General features: G+C 36.2%; 1 pseudogene; it reads left to right on the top strand.

Annotated features, from left to right (window-relative positions):
- Positions 1 to 823: 823 nt before the first annotated feature.
- LOC145632753 (secreted RxLR effector protein 161 pseudogene) lies at positions 824 to 1,474 on the top strand (annotated as a pseudogene).
- The last annotated feature ends 19,540 nt before the right edge of the window (positions 1,475 to 21,014 follow it).

Raw genomic sequence — 21,014 nt, 5'->3', positions numbered from 1 at the left:
GCAAGATGAATTAAATCAATTTGAAAGAAATAAAGTGTGGCATCTTGAGCCAAGACCTGAGAACAGGTCAGTCATAGGTACCAGGTGGGTCTTCAGAAACAAATTGGATGATCTGGGTACTATAGTCAGAAACAAAGCTAGACTGGTCGTGCAAGGTTATAATCAGCAAGAAGGCATTGATTATGATGAAACCTTTGCCCCAGTAGCTAGACTTGAGGCAATAAGGATCTTGATTGCCTTTGCTGCTCATAAGAACATTAAGCTCTTTCAAATGGATGTTAAGACAGCATTTCTTAATGGTTATTTGAAAGAAGAAGTATATGTTGAGCAGCCCCCTGGCTTTGCTGATAGTCAATTCCCAAATCATGTATATAAGCTGGACAAGGCGCTCTATGGTCTTAAACAAGCTCCTAGAGCTTGGTATGAAAGGCTGTCCAACTTTCTGATGGAACATGACTATAGAAGAGGAACGGTTGATAAGACCCTCTTTATCAAAACCAGGAATTTTGATTTGATTGTAGTACAGATATATGTAGATGATATAATATTTGGTGCTACTAATCAAATTTTGTGTAGTGAGTTTGCAGATCTGATGCAAAGTGAATTTGAGATGAGCATGATGGGAGAACTAGGATTCTTCCTAGGATTGCAGATCAAGCAAACAGTTGATGGGATCATGATACATCAACAGAAGTATCTAAAGGAACTAATCAAGAAGTATGGATTGCAAGACAGTAAATCATATGCAACTCCAATACCTACAAATGCAAAGCTAGACAGTGATGATAAAGGAGAGAGTGTGGAAGCTACACTGTTTAGAGGTATGATTGGTTCTCTTCTCTACTTGACAGCTAGTAGGCCAGATATAGTGTTTTCTGTGGGATTGTGTGCACGTTTTCAAAGCAATCCCAAAGAATCTCACCTAAAGGCTGTCAAGAGAATATTTAGATACTTAGTAGGAACAGATGATCTGTACTTGTGGTACCCCAAAGGTGGTTCAATTGAACTATTAGGATACACAGATGCAGATTATGCTGGATTCCTAGTAGACAGAAAGAGCACATCTGGTATGGCACATTTCTTAGGTCCCTGCTTGATTTCATGGGGATCAAAGAAACAAAATTCTGTTGCTTTATCCACAGCAGAATCTGAATACATAGCTGCTGCAGCTTGCTGCTCCCAGCTGTTGTGGATAAGGAACCAGTTGAAAGATTTTGGTATTTTCTATGAAAATGTACCTATTTTATGTGATAATACAAGTGCTATTAACATTTCTAAGAATGCTGTGCAGCATTCCAGGACAAAGCATATTGAGATAAGACATCATTTCCTAAGAGATAATGTTGAGAAAGGTCTTGTAGAGCTGAGTTTTTGCAACAGTGAAGAACAAATTGCAGATATCTTCACTAAGCCATTGGGTAAAGAGTCTTTCTGCAAGTTTAGAGTCATGTTAGGTCTGACTAGGTCAAACTAAGAGACCTCTCTCAGCTGTTTTTCCCCAATGATTGGCTAATTAAGTATTCTTTAAATGTGTGCATGCATCATACCTTTGCAATCTGTCTATTATCTCAATGTTAATTGCTTATCTCTATGTGAGCAATATTGCAGCTAATCACTTTCAGGATTGAAGGCCATATTGAACAGATAAGCAACTGTTTCAGTAACCCTACCAGCAGAGGAAACAGCAGCAAATACAAACGGATTAATTTTGAAATTAATTTCAAATTAAACCGTGAGAAAATATTTTTTATATTCTTATTTGATTTTAAAATCTTTAAAATATGGCAGTTATTTTCCTCCAACGGCAATTTGTTCTGACAGTTGCAATTATGGGCAGTTGTTCATTTATGGAAGTTATTTCCAAATTAAAATAACTTCCAAATATCTTCTGATCCTCTGATTTTATTTCTGATTGTCTCTATAATTCCTCTTGCTATATATTTGCTTTCCTTTCTTTGCTCCGTGATTATTCATCATTCATCAAAAATTCTCAACTTCTCTCTCTACACAAGATCAATTCTTCGAAGCTTAGACAAGCAACAATGGTGAGAAAGGCTGGAACTGGAAGGAAAGGAGGAAGGAAAGGAGGTTCCAAAGCAATTTTGGCTAGTTCCCCCTCGTCAAAATCTCAAGAAACAATCAAGGATGTTCTTATGAACGTCTCTGAGCAGACTCCTTCACAAGCAACACCAGAAATCAACCCCTCTGAAACTGAACCCATCAAGGTCGTTCCCTTGAGACAAACTCCTTCAAAAGAGAATGTCTTGAAGGAAAAACCTGCTTCACCATCAAAGACTAAAACTTTAAACCCTTCTCCACAAAAATCCAAATCCAAAAAGGCCCCAAAAGAGAAATCCATCGAAACCCTCACTCAAATAACTGAAACCGTTTCTTCAAACCCCAAATCACCTTCTGAGGGGGAACCTGTTAAAAAGATAGCCAAGAAACTTGAAAAACAGTTAGAGGAAGTGGCTGATGAAGGATTGGATGAGGAGAAGGAGGACAAGAAGATGGAGGAGGATCTAGATGTAGTGGTGACCAAGGTGGTTGCTGGTACCACTACTGGCTCTGTAAGGAAAAGGCAGACTAGGGCTGCTTCAAAGGTCATTAAGGGCTCAGAAGAGAAGGAGACTACACCATCTGAGCCTAAGAGAGGAGAGAAAAGGACAGCAACATCATCTGTTTCCCGTATCTCCAAGACTGCTAAAGGTAAACAACCTGTTAACCCCAGTACTGGTGCAACTTCTTTAAGTTCTAGGACTGTGTTATCTGGTTGTGGTGTTGAGAATGAATATTTTGATATTCCTGCTTTGAGTCAAGTTAAGGAACTTCTTGAGTTCCAAGGATGGATGTCTCTGTTTAATGATTTAAATGATGCTTTTGTTGGTCCTGTTCGTCAGTTCTTTGTTAATCTAAAGCAAAACATTGATATGTCTGTGGCATCAACTGTTTCTGGTAGTATTGTACATGTTTCTGAGTCTGTTTTATCTGAGTTGCTGGGTATACCTAGAGATGGTTTTGGTAGATATAGCAGTGATGGGTGGCCCCTAATGGGAGGAGTAACACCTGAGGAGGTTACTCAGTTTTTGTTTGGAAAGAAGGAAGAAGCTGGTTCCCCTAGTGACTTTAGGGAGGCAATTATGTTGGTTCTGCACTCTATGTGTTTGAAGGTCTTTCTGCCCAAGGGTCAAGGCAGAGGTACTGTTAGGATCATGGACATGGTCCTGATCTATCTGATCCTGAAAAAGGTTAAGGTTAATCTGCCTGCTCTAATGATGGAGCACATGTTGTACTGCCATGCTTCATCCCACAACTCCCTGTCTTATGGTTCTTTTATCTGCAAAATCATCAAGGAGCAGAATCCCAAGTTTTCTTTTTCTGGTGAGGTGGTGAGTCTTCAGTTGTTCTCCAAGAAAATACTCACTCAGAAGAAGATTGACTACTCTGGAAAGAGGCTGACTTTTGTAGGTCAAGAAAGTAGCCCAAGGGATGCAGGGAACCAGGAGGAAATCACTCCTGAGGTTGTGGCAATGCTTCTTGCCAAGTTGGAAAGGCAGGATGAGAGGATCATAAAGTTGGCTGCCAGTCTAGTGCAGGCTGAAGAAGAAAGGAAGCTTGATAAGCTTATGAACAACAGGAAATTCCTCACTATTTGCAGGGTGATTGATCACCTGTTGCCCCCAGAGTCTGGGATGCAGTTTGACTCTACACACTGTAGGATTATTGAGACGGATGATGAGGAATCCTCCAGTGAGAAGGGTCCTGATGCTGAAAAAGGAGAAGGTTCTGAAGAAGAGGAAAATGAATTTGATGAGGAAGAAGAAGAAGAGACAGAGGAAAAGGAGAAGAAGGAAGAAGAAAAGACAGCTGAGGAAGGTTCTGACTTCGAGGAGGAGATCAACCCAGAGGATGAAGAAGAGGATGAAGATGATGATGAATGATCACTTCAGTCTCCCCCTCCCCTTCCATTAACTGCCATAATATTTGCTGTTCCCCCACACTGCTAGACTGTTTTTCATGCAGTGTGGTTTCTATTATGTTTCTAACCTTCTGGTGTGTAATCCTGAACAGTTTTAAGCTTTTTCTGTTTCATGTGATTGAATAACCTGTTTGTGCTAACCTGCAACATTGAGATTGATCAGTGGTTGAAACTACTGATTTTTGGCTTACTTGCGATATTTTGGTGTGCAATTCTATTTTTTTTGAATGCTTTTTAATGATGCCAAAAGGGGGAAAAGCAGGTTGAAGTTTCTGAAAAGGCCTTGTTAGACAATTAGATTGAGTCTTTTATTTCCTTGAGTCAGATAATCACAAAAACAAGTTAAAATAGAGAGAACAGTTAGATTAACTAACTGTTTCAGTGTCTTTTTCCAAAAATCCAAAAACAAGTTGTTTCTTTTAAATAAAGATGGCTATCCTGGTCAGTCATTAGTGTCATAAGTCTTTTACACAAGATATCCCCTGTGTAGAAAGTCTAGTAGAAAGTCTTGTCTTCTTAAGTGTAGATTAGAACTTTCTTTACTTTGCTGTTTCTCACTAACGTGCAGGTGCAGGAAACTTCAAAGTGTTTGTCATCATCAAAAAGGGGGAATTTGTTGAGTCACTTAAGGTTTTGAGTGATGACAAACAGCTGACTAGCTGGTTCTTGTTGGTTTTATATTATATCAACTGACATTTTGAACAGGAACAGCTATCCCAAGTACTTGAGGCAATATGAAGTTCTTTTGAATCAAAGCATTCAAGAAATCTGTATCAGAATGTTCTATCAAGGAAGGTCGTCAAGACTTGAAGATTATGAAGTCTCTCAGATTAGGATAGTTGATCTTTGTAGTCTTTATAATGTTAAGTGTGCATGGATGTTTGTACGTGAGCTATCTGTATCCCTTACTTAGAATATTTAGTGTTGTAGAGATCAGGAAAAGTTGACCTGATCTCTAGGACACTAACAGGTTGGGAAACAGCTGCTTCGTAGCTTGTTTCATGAACCTGGACATTAGTTCAGTAAATATTTTCTGGAATATATATTTCCTATCCTTAGAGAATATTTACTAAACTAATTGATTCAGTTTATGCAGAGTTGGAGATGAATTATTTCGCATATAACTTAGAATATATTATTCTACCCATTTATGGAAAGTAGAATAATATCTTAGAATATCTCTTATTTACAAAATAAAAGATATTCTATTTACCTAAGTTATGATCTGAAAAGATCACGAAAGAATTCATCTCCCAACCTTATAAAAGCATAAACTCGATCAGAATTTCGAGTGAGCTTTTCTGAAAAACTTCTCTATCTTTGAAAGCTCGAAATACACTCTAAGGGAAATAGTTAGTTCATCTCTTACAAACTATTTATGCACACAGTAAGGATTGTTTTGTAATTATCTCTTGTAAGCTTTGAGTAGGAAGCATTTAGAGGGAAACAAAGGGTTTGTATTGAATCACTAAGAGGTTAGTGATTGGGTAGCATTTACGAGTGTGAGTGCAAGTGCTTGTGAGTTCAAGTGCGAAGTGACACCTAGAGTTAGGTGTGGGGATCACGAGTGTGATCATTTGTAATTGCTTTTGTTTTTCAGAGTTGATTAATAAAAGTAATTAGGGTAGTGGAGGACGTAGGCTCAGAGTTGAGCTGAACCTCGTTAAATCTTTGTGTTGATTATTTATTGAATTTTCTGTTTCCGCTGCAGGACCAGTTCATCACTTGGTCCCCCTACATAAATAGAGAAGAAAATCCAATAATTCTTAACACTGCCCTGTACTCAATTCAACCCCCCCCCCCCCCCCTTCTTGAGTACCAGCTGCACTTTCAGTGTCAACTTGTATAACATAGGATTATAGATTTTGATTTTTTTTTAATTTATTTTTATACTCATGAGTCCTAACTCTTCTAGAATTCTAATCCTCTTCCTAGTTTCTTGTGATCGATTTTTGTGCTAATCTTAGCATGTGTTCTTTATCTTTGATTGAGGTTGATTTTATTTATGACTTAACGATTTCCAATGGATCGTTTTCACATAGTAAATAGCATAAACATTAAAATTGGACAAAATTAATCAAGTTAGTTTGTCTATTAGTCTTACGTGCTATTTGGTCATTGGGTCCTTTGTTTTTCACAACGTCCTCATGTCTAGCCTTGCGATCATACCACGAGTCTTAATAAACTCACCTAATGACACATGTTGAGTCATTTCACACACTTTGTCTTCGAGTAATGCACTATATTGTTTATGATCGTATATTAGGACCATGCATGCGTCATTTTCCATCTTAATAGAAATGAGTGGAGTATTTCCCATCAGATTTCAAAATTGTTTCATACACTCTTCCTTTTCAATCCGAGTATTGAGTGAATGCATTAAATGAGTTCATCCTTACAAAGTACTTGAGTCTAAAATCACTAGGCAATAGTTGGAAGAATAAGGGGAACGTCACTCCTTCCTTCTTACCTTCCAATCAAAGCATCAACAACAACAAACTTTTTTCCTCACCTGGCGACAAGAAGTAACTCATAAACAACCATGAAGACAAAGCATGATGCAAGCTTCTCACTAAGATGTCATGTTTTCTTCTTCTTTTATTTCAAACCCTTCCCCCCTATAAAGTCTAGCATAGGTTCTCCTTATCCATGTGTCTATGTGTCACATTTCTTACCTTCTTCATAAACGAGCATCTCTTTCTTACATTCGATCATGTGATTATCAAAAAAAAAAAAAAAAAATTGTCGTACCGAACACAAGGTATACCAATAATTGGAGGTACCTTTGCAACCCATTCATTCCCCATTAACCACTCAATAACAGATCCATTTCTTCATCAACCACTTTGAGCCTCGTCTAATGATTGACCTTTTTTTATTCAACCCACATTCACTTAACCCTGGGATGGGAAGGTGTGTAATTGTATAACATTCAAAAAGCAAGTAAAAAAAAACAAAGCAACAATAAAACAATGTCTAAGGACAAGTGTTCCAATGTCTTTGATATGAACACGTCTCAAATTGTGTCTCTCATCGAGTGCTTGGTACCGTGCATGAGAAACATGAATGCTAAGTGAGTGATGGACCGCATGATATGAGATTGCCTACATTGATTCAAAGAATGTGAAAAAAATGATATTCAAAACAAAAAAATATATGAAAAATAAAACATGCAAAGTCAATTACACAATTGCATATCTTGGGGGCTTCTCACGGGTCTTGAGCCTTTTACCCCTTTCTTCCTTAAACAATCAGCTTAACCACATTACAACCCTTGAATGACCTCTTTGAGGTGTACATACACTTGTGCAAAGTTCGGTTAGAGCTACGTTCGGCCTGATTCCTAACGGATACGTAGGCAACCTCACATCGAGGTGCGGCCACATTCATATTCACATTTATATTCATATCCATGCTTGATCGAGTCAAAGAATATCCAATTATTACCCCTATTCATCTAGAGCTAGACTTGGGGGCTTGAACCCACATCATTTAGCCTACCCAGCCTAAAGAGTCATCATCTTTGACTCTTCTCACATATATTTCCATCACCATAACCTTTGCAGCCAACCTTAGTATCACATTCACACACTTCACTCACACATCCATATCCATATCATCCTTCCCTTTAATAACCCTTTATCATGGAATCTTATTTCAACACTGTGCCTGTTTCATCCTCTTTCAGGACAACATTCATTAGAAGAAACATTGTATACTTGCATAGCTTCCTGACCTGAGCAATGTTCATTGTTTCACACATCGCATAATGTGCTGAGCAACATTTATATATCAACCATTTTTAATCATAAAAAATATCGTGCTTAGTTCCTTGACCTAAGTAACGTTCGTTATGCAATAATCACTTCATTTATATACGTGCTTAGCTTCCAGACCTAAGTGACATTCAAGATCGCTTCTTTACACCATATATGATGCTTAGCTCCATGACCTAAGTTCATTCATCTATCGTGTCACATGATGTAGTTGTCCTTAGCCTCCTGGCCTAAGGACATGCATCATGCATACATTATTTTCAAGAAAAGAAATTCAATCCATGTGATTCATTTTGTCTTGCTTAACGAGGAAGTTCAAAACTTCTTCCCCTTTTTTATGTCTTTGCTTTTGGGGAAGTTCAAAACTTTTCAAAAAAATTTCATCAAGGGGAGTTCAAAAATAAAAGTTCAGTTTTCATGTCTTTCTTTTTTGGGAGAAAGTCGGTACCCTCCACTTGTCTCATGACATAATTGACGAAAAAATTTTGCTTTTGCATTTTTTGTTGCTTGTGTTTGCACACACACACCATATACACACTCAACCACAAGTTATACATGTCATGTCGTGACTAGTCAAACTTGTTCAAGTCAGTTGATCAAGTCAATCACAGTCTATACGTCCCTTGGCAAATTTTATTTTGCAGGTCTCAATTACAGCCCACGTCCGGGGACAAGCGGACCATCAACAACCCACGTTCGGGGATAAACGAACCATTTACAGCCCACGTCCGGGGACAAGCGGACCATCTACAGCCCACGTTTGGGGACAAGCGGACCATCTAAAACCCACGTTCGGGGATAAGCAAACCATTTACAGCCCAAGTCCGGGGACAAGCGGACCATTTATAGCCCACGTCCGGGGGCAAGCGAACCATCTACAGCCCATGTTCGGGGACAAGCGAACCATTTACAGCCCGCGTTCGGGGACAAACGGACCAATTACAGCCCACGTCAGGGACAAGCGGACCAACTACAGCCCACGTTCGTGGACAAGCGAACCATCATCATTTTAGTGATCATCTCCAAAGCGAAGACAATTCAAGGCACAAAGTTCTCGATACACAGAGACTTGTAATCTCATCATCTGTCGCCTTTCCTCAAGCATGGAAAGTATTATATGGTGGATTTCTTCAAGCATAGAAAATCGCCAAATTCATGTCGACTTTCCTCAAGCATGGAAAGTATCATCTGGTAGATTTCTTCAAGCATGGAAAGTATCATCAGTCGACTTTCCTCAAGCATGGAAAGTATCTTAACAAACATCATCCGGTGAATTCCTTCGAGCATAGAAATCTACCAAAATCATTTGACACCAATACACTGGTGTCAGATAATCATTCTATCCCTTTATTCTTTTATCTGTAGAATTAACATTTTTCTGCAGATATCGACGTATACAGAGTGATTTAGGATCGCAGAACCTTTTAAATCATTTTGCGTCCCTATCGACTACTTCGACTATTGTTTTCAAAACTAACGTTTCTAAAAACTCGGTCAAGGTGGGGGCTTCTATAGATACCTAAAAATGTCTCCCCAAAACCAAACCCGATGATGAACAAACTTTCACCGCCGTTAATGGTCGGGTTGAGTATTTTATCTTTGTAGTGCTTAATCCATATTTCAATCCCAATACATTTTATAAACTAACCCAATTCCTAGCCCATTTCCCCAAACCATAACTTATTTTCCTCTTTTCGTGTCTTTAAATCCAAAATAATTCATTTCGTGTCCTTTAAAATCATTCATTTTGTGTCCTTTTTATAAAAACGTTTAGTCCAGCTTATTTTGGTCCATAATATGGGTCCAATGATTGAATATTTGGATGGGGTTTGAAAAGATTTTTCCAACAATATATTATAAGCTCAAATCCGAGTTATAACAAATAAGTTATGACAAAAATACTAAACTGAGCCCAAACCGAACCTAAGCCCACCCACCTACGACCAAATGATCATATGGAGGGTCCAAAGGATTTAATCCCATTCCTAAACAAATTAGGATTAATTGGATGCTTCTATAATTTTCTTAAAGATCTTAATTATCCTTTTTGAAAAGATAAGATTAAAGAGTTTAAAATTGAATAAAACTTTTCTTTTTGAAAGTCCTAATGCTATTCGAATTGAAAGACGTTCAAAGATAGTCAGATATGATTTTCGTGCCTCATAGTTTTTATACAAATCTTATATTTTTGGATATCCCTTGAAATTATATTTCCAATGATATATTATAATATCAATTTCGAGCTATAACGGAAAAGATATAAATAAAATATCAAACTCTATCCAAAATTGACATCGTCTCACTATTTCGGCCATATCTTTAATTCTTCAAAATATTTTAATCTTATTCTAATTGGGTTATAAATTAGACTTCAAGATCTTTCCAACTATATCTTATTTATCTTATTCCGATTTATGGATCAAAAGATATGATAAAAACAAAAACCGCAAAAACTGCAGTCTATCGAGTTTTATTATGATTTAATTCAGATCTTATCTTGTTTTTTCGACCCTTCTTTTTTCTCTATAAATAGAGGTCATATTTCCCCTTTTTCAATCATCAACAAGCTTGATCACAAATTCATTCTCTTCTCCCTCTTTAGCCTAAACACTAGCCTCCCCATTCTATCACCATTCCTTCCTTTAAGCACTCCAAGGAATCCATACAATACCCAAAGTTCTATACTTAAACCAAGGCGTGAAAGGTATAATTAACTGAGGGTTTGGACCAAATCAAATCTAATTTTTATTTAATTTAATTGTTTCAATTTGATTTTTTTTTATGTAACTATGTTTCAATATGATTTATTTTTATTTAACGTTATTATGGTTAAATTGCTTCCAATCTTGATGTTGATTTTATTGTTATTATTAATCACCATATTGCATGTTTAAAGGGAACATTTAAGTGAAAATCACACTTAATAAGATGATTTGGACAACCAGTTTAGGTTCCTTTTTAATCTTATTGATTAATCAAGTGATCACTAATAATTAGAATTATGTGTTGCATTAATATTCAACCAATTTAGCCTAATAATATTTTAGCAAATTGAATCTTTGTTTGTGTGTCTTTGAGATAGCATGAATCACTTTTCACTATAAAAATCGAGTAGAGGCCAATACGGGCGAATGTGACTCCATGACTCACTTCGTACCATCATCCTCGATCCTCATTTCATGGTTCCGAACTATATGGAGTTAGTAATCTCATGGATTATGAATGGGGTGTAACCTTCACTGGTCAATCGTTGTTGCCAATCGTTCTTCGTTATTCGTGGTTGCCTTTTATGATCCTTGAACAGTTTACAAGTTCCTTAAAAACTTGTTAGAGGCTCCCTACTTTCCTTGTCCCTAATCGTTGTCCCTAATAATGTATAAGTCAATTCCCACTTTTATGAGTGCCAAGCATATTCACACATTTTTCTACGTAGGCGCACTTCGAAAGACACCTACAGAATTCATCTTGCACACAACAGACTTACATTAAATTATTATAAAATGAGCTTCCATTTCCACCTTGCTTACCAAAAAGAAGAGAAAAGTGCCCAGAACAGGGTAACTTTTATGTTATATAAGAGTGACTCTAAATATTTTTTTACAGTAATTTCTGTATTACCAAGAGAAAATTTAACCTTTGCCATAACTTTAAACTTAACAAGCATAATTTTAACATAATTTTCTATAACATTAACATAAATTGGTAGAACTTCTAATAAATATCTTCAATATAACAAAACTTTCAACCATAAATTAAAAATTGCTGTAACACTTTAACAGGCATTAGCACTTTAACAGGAATTAGCACAACTTATATAAAAAGTTTCCTTATGATGAAATTTTCAACCATAAAAATCGACAATTGGCCGATTTTACAACAATTAATGTAAGCGCGCCTCAATGAAGAATTTGTGGATCAACGCAGCATGAGCATGATCTCTTTTTGGTGGAGAATCGAATTTGATTTGTTTCCTTGATTAAATATTGGTTTTAAATGTTATTCTAGGGTACAACTGTCATTTAATCGATGTTATAAAAATCGCGATTTGCATCGTAGAATCGTATGATTATACGATCTAAATCCACCTAAACAATGTAAATCGTAGGTAGAATCGCTATGTTGTAGAATTTCTCATAGAATCGGTGGAATCGGTACCGATTCTACGATTCTATACTTATTCTAACGATTCCACTCCTACAAAATGTCTAATTTTCATAAACCCATAACTTTTGATTGTGAAGTCGAAATTAAGCTTATAATATATCATTGAAAAACTCTTCAGGTGTACTTTCTAAAAGAATTGGTCCAGTACTCATATCATTTATATATTTTATGATATAAAATAAAGAGCGGAAAGGTTTAGTCAATGACTTCTATATTATCCATTATAAATCTTAATAAAGCTTATGAAACATCAATTTAAATAAATTTTTAAATTCTATCCAACCACTTAAATTTTGTGGGCATATAATGTATTCACGTGTCTTATGCACTTAACTGTGGTCATATAAAAAAAAAAAAAAAAAAAAAAAAAAAAAAAAAAAAAAAAAAACTTTTATAACGTGAGCTGGTTGTATTTGTCATTCTTTAGTTATCACGTTAAAATGAACTAACGTGACACTTTTATTTCTATAATCATTGGATTTTTTTATTAGGGGAAACAATTTTACGAGTCAACAACGTTTTTTTCCTTCATAATTTAACAACAATTGTCTCGTACTTTCGTGGTTAAGAATGTGTACCAATAATCATACTTTGCAGTTTATAGTGTATTGTTTGAGTTATGAGCGTACAAAATTACTTTTAAAACTATTTTATATTTGTATTGTCAATATTATGTTATGAACAATGTACTTCCTCCGTTCTATTAATATTGCAACAACGGACTTTTTGCACTATTCATCACTCTTGTTTGACCATATAATATGATTTATACGTTAAGCAAAATATAGTCAAGTGGGATCTTGTTGGACTCGTCTCATAAAATACTTTCACAATATCAACTTTTTATAATTTTTACTCTTACACAATTATAGATATTTAGCATATAAAATGTGTTTTGGGATGCGTAATTTTCTCCTTGTTGCAATATTAACAGAACGGAGGAAGTATATTATTATTATTCTCGTTGCTTGAAAAGTATGTATGTAGTCATTAATTATATTTTGAAGCCTAATTTTACGATTTTGTAGAATCGTACGATTCTATGATTCGATTTTACCGATTCGATTCTACCCCACTCACCGATTCAAGGTAGAGTAATCTCCATTGCATATGATTTGGGATTGCCATTTGTAATTAGTGGTGTGTCTCGGCCATTCACCGTGCACAGATTCCTAATCCTTGCATAAATTTGGACTTAACTTTACTTTACACATACATTTAGATAATACAATAATTGATAAAGACTATACTAGTTTACAATACTATATCTAACATAAACTATACCCTATTTACAATTTTTATATTTGAAAACTAATTTAGTTTTCGTGCGATGCACGTTTTAAACCAACACATTATATGTGAGATTTTTGTATAATATGGAGAAAGAGAGTTTTCTATTCCGTAAATTTTTGTGTATACATGGTAAGTAATTTCACTTGTAGCATGTTACTTATAAAATATCCAAAAAAAAAAAAAAATCATAGTAAGGAACACTATTGAACATTAAAAATTACCATACCTATAAAAAAGGATTCAATAGCGATAAAGGGTAAAGCAAATGAAAGGTTTATTATTATATAAAAAAGACAAAGGTAAAAGTTAAAATAAATAAAAAAATTCTAATGACATCATCATAGCAAATTGGCGGGAAAATAATTCATGTGAGAGTGACATGTGTACAATTTGGAGAAGAAATGATGTTAGAATGTTTTGTTTTAGTACTCCCTTCATTTTTAAATACTTGCTCCATTTCTATGTTTTACACTATTCATTTGTCCTACTTTGACTAATGTTTGTGATTTATACATAAGAAAAAATATAGTCTTGTGGGTACTTGTTGGAATTATCTCAATGAATAGATTATTAAATTTCAATTGTTAGAATTTATACTTATTGACAATTAGAGATATTATTGATCAAAGATTAGCATCGGCATTCGTGCCCAAGAGAAATGGAGCAAGTATTTAAAAACGGAGGGAGTATTAGTTAACTAGTGTGTGACCCAGTCTTTGCTTTGGGGTGATATTTTAAATAATTTCATTTTTTATATTAGATGCTTTAAAATAAAGTCATGTTGATTTTTTTTTTATTATTATTTTAAGTAAATTAGAATATAATGACAACAATAATAACTTATATTAGATTTTTTTTTTGTTTTGTATTTAAATATATATGTGGATTAATAATAGAGCATGATTTATTTCGTGGAAAGCTAAACGTCGCCCTCAAATATCTAACGAATGCTCGCAAAATAAAATAAATTTACAAATTTACCCTTATTTTATCAAAATAAAATTACCCCCCTCAAAAAAGAATTTACCCCCCCCCCAAAACCGTCACTCCTTGTTCACTCTCTTAAACATAATTCTCTCTCTAAACAACAACAACCACCACCACCTCTTCATACTTCATACTATCCACCATTATTACCACCACCACCTCTTCATACTATCCACCATTATTACCACAACCACCACCTCATTTGTAACCACCAACTCCTTTTACCTTCGGTTTCATGATCTCCAAAGCCGCGATAATGACGAGGATGGACAAATTAAAGAGAAGTCGGTCGCCGGAGAAAGGGTTTGTTTGTTTTTAATTATTTTATGAAATCGCAAGCAAACACTTGGTTTTTTCGAACGTCCTAGGCTCAAACGCCTAGTTCGTGCGAACTACCGCGCTCGAAAAAACTAGGTGTTTGTCAGGGTTTTAATTTTTTTTTTAAAATTCGTTTTTTTTATTTTTCACTATTGTTGTTATTATTATTGTTTTTTTTTCAAAAAAAAATATTAACAACTTCGTTAGTTTGTTTATAGTTTAGGTTTGTACTAATTTGATTTTTTTTTTGGGTTGAAAATTGAATTTATGATTTATTATTTGGTTCAAAGTTTGGATATTTGGGTGTTATCGATTAGAATATTGTTTCTTGTGTTTTTTAATAATTAATTGGTTGATATGTATACTAGTTTATTATTTAGAAAATTGAATTTATGATTTATTATTTGGTTGAAAGTTTGGATATTTGGGTGTTATTGATTAGAATTATTGTTCTTGTATTTTTTTTATAATTAATTGTTATTGTTAGATTTGAATTTTATGAAATGTAGTTAAAATTGAGTTTGGGTGCAAAGTTTTGTGGCAATACATTATAGGAATTATTAAGTATAAAACTTTGTGAAAAATGGGTCAAGCTTGTTTGTTTTATATCAATGCCATTTTAAACTCATTAGATTAGCACAAGTATTAATGCTATTTTATACTAAATTTAGAATGTAGTCGAGGATTCTGGTCCACGGCATGATAGATCACACGGCATTAATGCGTCAATAAGGAGAGATAGGGGGTCGGGGATTAGTATGCGGGAAGGTAGTTCGGTACCAGCGCGCGACAGAGAAGTGGAGAGTTTCGGGACTTATTTGGATGAGCAGGAGGGAGCCGGTGGTGGTCCTAAAGCTTGGTTGAAGACTACTAGCTCGATTTTGGGTTCAGGTTCGAGATACGAGGATGATAAACCTGAGGACGATGAAGCTGAGGCTGAGGCTAATGATGATGTGAGGAGCATCCAACTGTCGTGACGAGAGTTCTTAATGGGAGATTTACGAGTTCACGACCACCTCTATATGTAACGTCTTGGCTTATTCAGGGGCCAATGGATGGTGGGCCCGAGGATGGGAGCGTTATCCCTAGTTTTGGGGCCCATGTTGCTCGATATATTTGGGATGGGGAAGATCGACGATTTTTGCGGTGTCATACTAGAGCTGGTGTGTGTAGATCAATGATTGAATGGATAGAGGGATTTACAGCCGACACTACTACACGGATACGATAGACCGGGTTGTCGCACCTACCAAACATTATGCATTACCACCTTGATTTCCCTGGATTTCTGCTTTTGTGAAGAGATGGCAGCCAGACACAAACACATTTCACCTACCTTTTGGTGAGATGACCATCATGCTGCACGACGTACAACACATACTTGATATTCGGGTTGATGGGGATATCGTTGTCAGTGATCTCCCTAGTGACCGGTATAGGACATTTGCAGTTGAGTTGTTACAGTTGACTACAAAGGAGCTACAAGTCAAGACTTAGTTTACCATCTACGGGAACGGTGTCGTCCATATTGACCAAATTATTGCTAGGTGTCGTAGTGCAGAGCAACTAGAGGCGGTTAAAGTCGTTGGTTAGTGGTTACAAGTGGGTCCTTTTGGGTAACACGCTCTTTACTGACAAGAGCGGTTCTCATACCCACCCTTCTTTTCTCACCGAGTTGATTGTGGAGCATTACTTGGAGAGGTTGACGAGATACTCTCGGGGTTCAGCCACACTAGTGTACTTATATCGTCAGCTCGAGCATGCCACCCAAAATAGATGTGGTTCTATCGCGGGTTGTATGTATAACTCTTTTACAGGCTTAGATATACGAGTACTTTCCATTTTTTGTCCTCACCAGGGTGTGTTGACGCGAAACGTTCCTCATGCTCGTTCAGGGTTATAAGATTTTGGTATGGCGCGGAATCATCAACACCGTCGTCTCATGTCCATTCGTTCTCGGCTTGACCAGCTGGGTGAGCATGAGGTATAAACATATACGTTATACTATTTGTATTACAACGCTTTTATTTATAGTTGATTTACACTTGTTTTGATTTGTAGGTATGCTGGTTGCCGTACAGAGCTTTTCCTGCATTGTAGATGTCTAGAACTATGTTTACCGGATGTATTCGCTATCAAGGCATTATAGAGCCATATTTGCCCGATCGGGTTGTTCGACAGTTAGGGTTTATACTAGAGATTTCCGGTGAAATGATTAGGCTTGATGATGCTCACAGACCACTTAGTGTTACGTCTTATAAGGTCAGTTTTGCAGCTCAGATGACTACTCGCATGTGGGATATATTTATTCCTGTAAGTGTCGTTCGAAGTGCGCCTACGTTAAGCATGTGTGAATATGCTTGGAACTCATAAGAAGTGGGAATTGACATAATACGATTAGGGACAAGGAAAGTAGGGAGCCGCCAACAAGTTTTTAAGGAACTTGTAAACCGTTCACGGATCATTATAAGGCAACCACGAAAAGGGACAACGATAGGCAACAACGATTTCATTGAGATAAACTTGGCTTATATTATAGGCGTCGTTCGAAGTGCACTTACGTTAAGCATGTGTGAATATGCTTGGCACCCATAGGAAGTGGGAATTGACATAATACGATTAGGGACAAGGAAAGTAGGGAGCCGCCAACAAGTTTTTAAGGAACTTGTAAACCGTTCACGGATCATTATAAGGCAACCACGAAAAGGGACAACGATAGGCAACAACGATTGACTCGTGAAGGTTACACCCCATTCATAATCCATGAGATTACTAATTCCATATGGTTCGGAACCATGAAAGGAGGATCGGGGATGATGGTACAAAGTGAGTCATGGAGTCACATTCACCCGTACTGGCCTCTACTCGATTCTTATAGTGAAAAATGATTCCTGCAATCTCAAAGGCATACAAACAAAATATTCAATTTGATCCAAACTATTATTAAGCTAAATTTGTTGAATATTAATGCAACACATAATTCTAAAATATTCGTGATCACTTGATTAAACCAAAAGATTAAAAAGGATCCTAAACCGGTTGTCCAAATTATCTTAATAGGCGTGATTTTCAATTACATCTTCCCTTTAAACATGAAATATGATGATCAATAAATAAAAGAATAAACATTAATATTGGAAGCAATTTAACAATAATAGCGTTTGTCAAATCAAATATAAATAAACCTAATCATGATATTAGCAATATTAAAATAAAATAAGAGTAATTGAATTAATTAATTACTCACATTCTATGCGTTCCTTTAAATTGCTACATCATGAATAAATTGTTAGTAACTTCAATAAAAAAATATAAATCAAATAAAAATTAAATTAAATAAATGTAGATTTGATTTGGTCCAAACCCTCAGTTATTTGTACCGCCTTTCACACCTTGGTTTAAGGACGGAACCTCGGGTGTCGTATGGACTCCTTGGAATGCTTAAGGGAATAATAGTGTAATTAGGAATATAGGTTTAAGGCTTAGAATATGGGAGAAAGAGAATAGAATAATTTTTGGTGTAAAAGAGAGGAAGAGAGAAGGATTTGATGCCCCGAACTGCAGAAATGAGGGTCCTATTTATTGGGTAAATGAGTAGAGGGAACACACGGAACCTTAAAAAGATAAAAAAAAAAAAAACCCTAAAAATTAACACCGCGACACGGCAGAAAACACCATGACACGGTGCCAGGAACCGTCAGACGGCGGAAGGCACCGTCAGACGGGGCACACTTTCGTGACCCGGTGGACAACAGTGCGACGCGGGAAATATTTGACCTATGGGAAGTGAAAACGCGTGAAGGGTTTACGCAGAAAAAAAACGAGAAAATTCCGTGACGCGGTACACGTACCGTGACACGGCAGTGTCCACCGTGGCACGGTACAATACACCGTGTCACGGTATGGGAAAACGCGGAAATTACACGAAAAAGCACCGTGACACGGTGTTCAGTACCGTGTCACGGCACCAGGTACCGTGTCACGGCAACAGGTTCCGTGCCACGGTGGAATTTGACGCGGAAAAGCCTCGTAAATTTCACCGTGACACGATGTTCAGTACCGTGACACGGTGCCAGGCACCTTCAGACGGGGCACACTCCCGTGACACGGTGCTTTTGCATTGTGCGCAGTGATTCAAGTTTTTTACCCGTTTTTAAAATCATCATAACTTTTGATCCGTATCTCGGAATAAGGCATATAATATATCATTGGAAATCTTATCAAGTCTACTTTCCAACCCAATCAGAATAAAGTCAAAATTATTCTTATATTTTAAGATATGGCCATTTTAGTGGAAGGTTGTCGATTTTGGGCCAAGTTTAGTATTTTGCTCATATCTTTTTCGTTATAGTTCGAAATTGGACTTATGATATATGGTTGGAAATCTTATTTCAAGGCCTATATAACCAAATAATAACCGGATCAAAATTATAAGACAAAAAAATCATTTTCTCTCGATTTTTCTATGTGAACACGTAGTGGATAACAAGTTATGGTTTAGGGAAATGACCTAGGAAATGGATTGGTTTATGAAATGTATTGGATAGAACATGGATTTAAGCACTCCAAAGATTAAATATTCAACCCAACCAATAATGGCGGTGAAAGGTGTTCATCATTGGGTTTGGCTTTGGGGAGACATTTTTAGTTCAGTCTTTTGCTTGGTGGATATACTAGAGTTCCACGTGGCGGACATACTTGTGCACCTGAGTACCTATCATGATTTAGGAAAGTTAGCCAACATATTATCACTCCTAATTTTGAGGATGATCACGGTCTTCCTGAGAGGACCAACAAACGTTGATAACGTAAGTTTTTTTGTTAGTTTTGTTTTATTTAATTTTTTTTTCCTATTATTACTATTTAATACAATTATATTTGTTTGTGCAGTGGGTAGGGAGAATAATTGTTACGGCGCAACGATCACTTAGTGAGTACCCTACGCTATCGAGAGACACCAGAGCAATGTTGGCACAGGTGATTGATGATTGAAATGCAATAAAAGGACTTGCAGATTAGTTGTAATATGTATTTTAGCTTGGACATTGTTAATTTATTAGACTATGTTCAGGATGTTGTTAGTGGACATTTAAGTTTTACACATTTTTTGGAAATTATCAAGTTGACATTTATGTATTAGTTTTTTATTTTCTAATTACGTAGTACTTGCTTAGTAAATTTAAAAATAATTCCTTATAATAAATTTAAAAAAAAAAAATGTTTATTAATAAATTTATATAAAGTTTAATCAAAATCCATAACAGTACTCAACGGTACTCAAGAGTTGATTAATGTCTACCACAATTGAAGCCTTCTCTCATACCTTGTCTCCCATGCGTCTACACTTGTCTGACGAGCGTTAAACCACATTGGTGAAATTGGAGGAAGTGGGTGGTCACGATCCATATGCAATCGAATGAAATACAATCCACCAACAGTTCCAATCACGAACTCTGTAGAAGGCCTAGCTATTAGTGCGTCCATGATTGTTTAACGGTAAAACAGTGGTAGATGGATAGTAGCTTGATGGTCTATTTTCTAATCCATAACAAATCACCATCACATTCCATATTGTGGCAATAGCAAAAAAAATCCTGTTGTGCTACCATCCAGTGCTCCTCTCCACACGCATCACTGTCCCATCTGATCCGGTCTACCTCCCTCTATAGTCCTAAACCAGCCCTTGACCCCATATGTTGTAGTAAATCATGTTGTACAACCAAGGGTGAGAACCAACCTCATTTTCCATTTAATGTCAAACCAATCGCCACTCCTCTTGATTTCTGTATAATAAATCTGCTACGCAACGAAATATGCAGTTCCCATCCCCAATTACGTCCTTAACACCTACGATGCAAGGCCAAATGATCTTGGGAATAGCGTAGCTATATCTGCTTTGTCGATTGAACCCGGTACCTACAAAATCAAAAACATAATATGACATATAATTAAATTAAAATATACGATGTATAAAAATATTATTAAATCCACTAGTAGAAAAAGACTCATTTGCGTCGCTCATTTATTGTGTATTAACGTCGCTTCTATGAGCGACGCAACTGCTCGTGACACAAATGACTTTAAAATCATTTGCGTCACTCCTTTATAAACAAGTGACGCAAATGAAAGTTATTTGCGTCACTATTTTATAATGGAGTGATGCAAATAGCTGTTCTGAGCAACTTCTTGTTTTTTATTTGCATCACTTGTTTATATAGGAGTGACGCAAATGGCTAACTAGACAATGCAAAAGCGAGTTATTTGCGTCACTTGTTTGTTTAATGAGTGACGCAAATGATGTGAAGTTTTTTTTTTAATTATAATAATTGCTTGTATATGTTTGTAGTACATGTTTCCCTTGATAGTGGTATAACGTAATATGCTAACGCCAATAATTGAAATTAAAATGCAATAGTGAGCCATGATCTTCTTAGACCCAAAAACAGTTCAAGTAGTTATCACCTAAATGAGATAGAACATTCAAGAACAGTCCCAAA

Source organism: Chenopodium album, chromosome 5 (assembly GCF_948465745.1).
Source record: "Chenopodium album chromosome 5, dcCheAlbu1.1, whole genome shotgun sequence".
NCBI lineage: Eukaryota > Viridiplantae > Streptophyta > Magnoliopsida > Caryophyllales > Amaranthaceae > Chenopodium > Chenopodium album.
The sequence above is the reverse complement of the archived record's forward strand: the minus strand, read 5'-3'. Positions and strand labels throughout refer to the sequence as shown.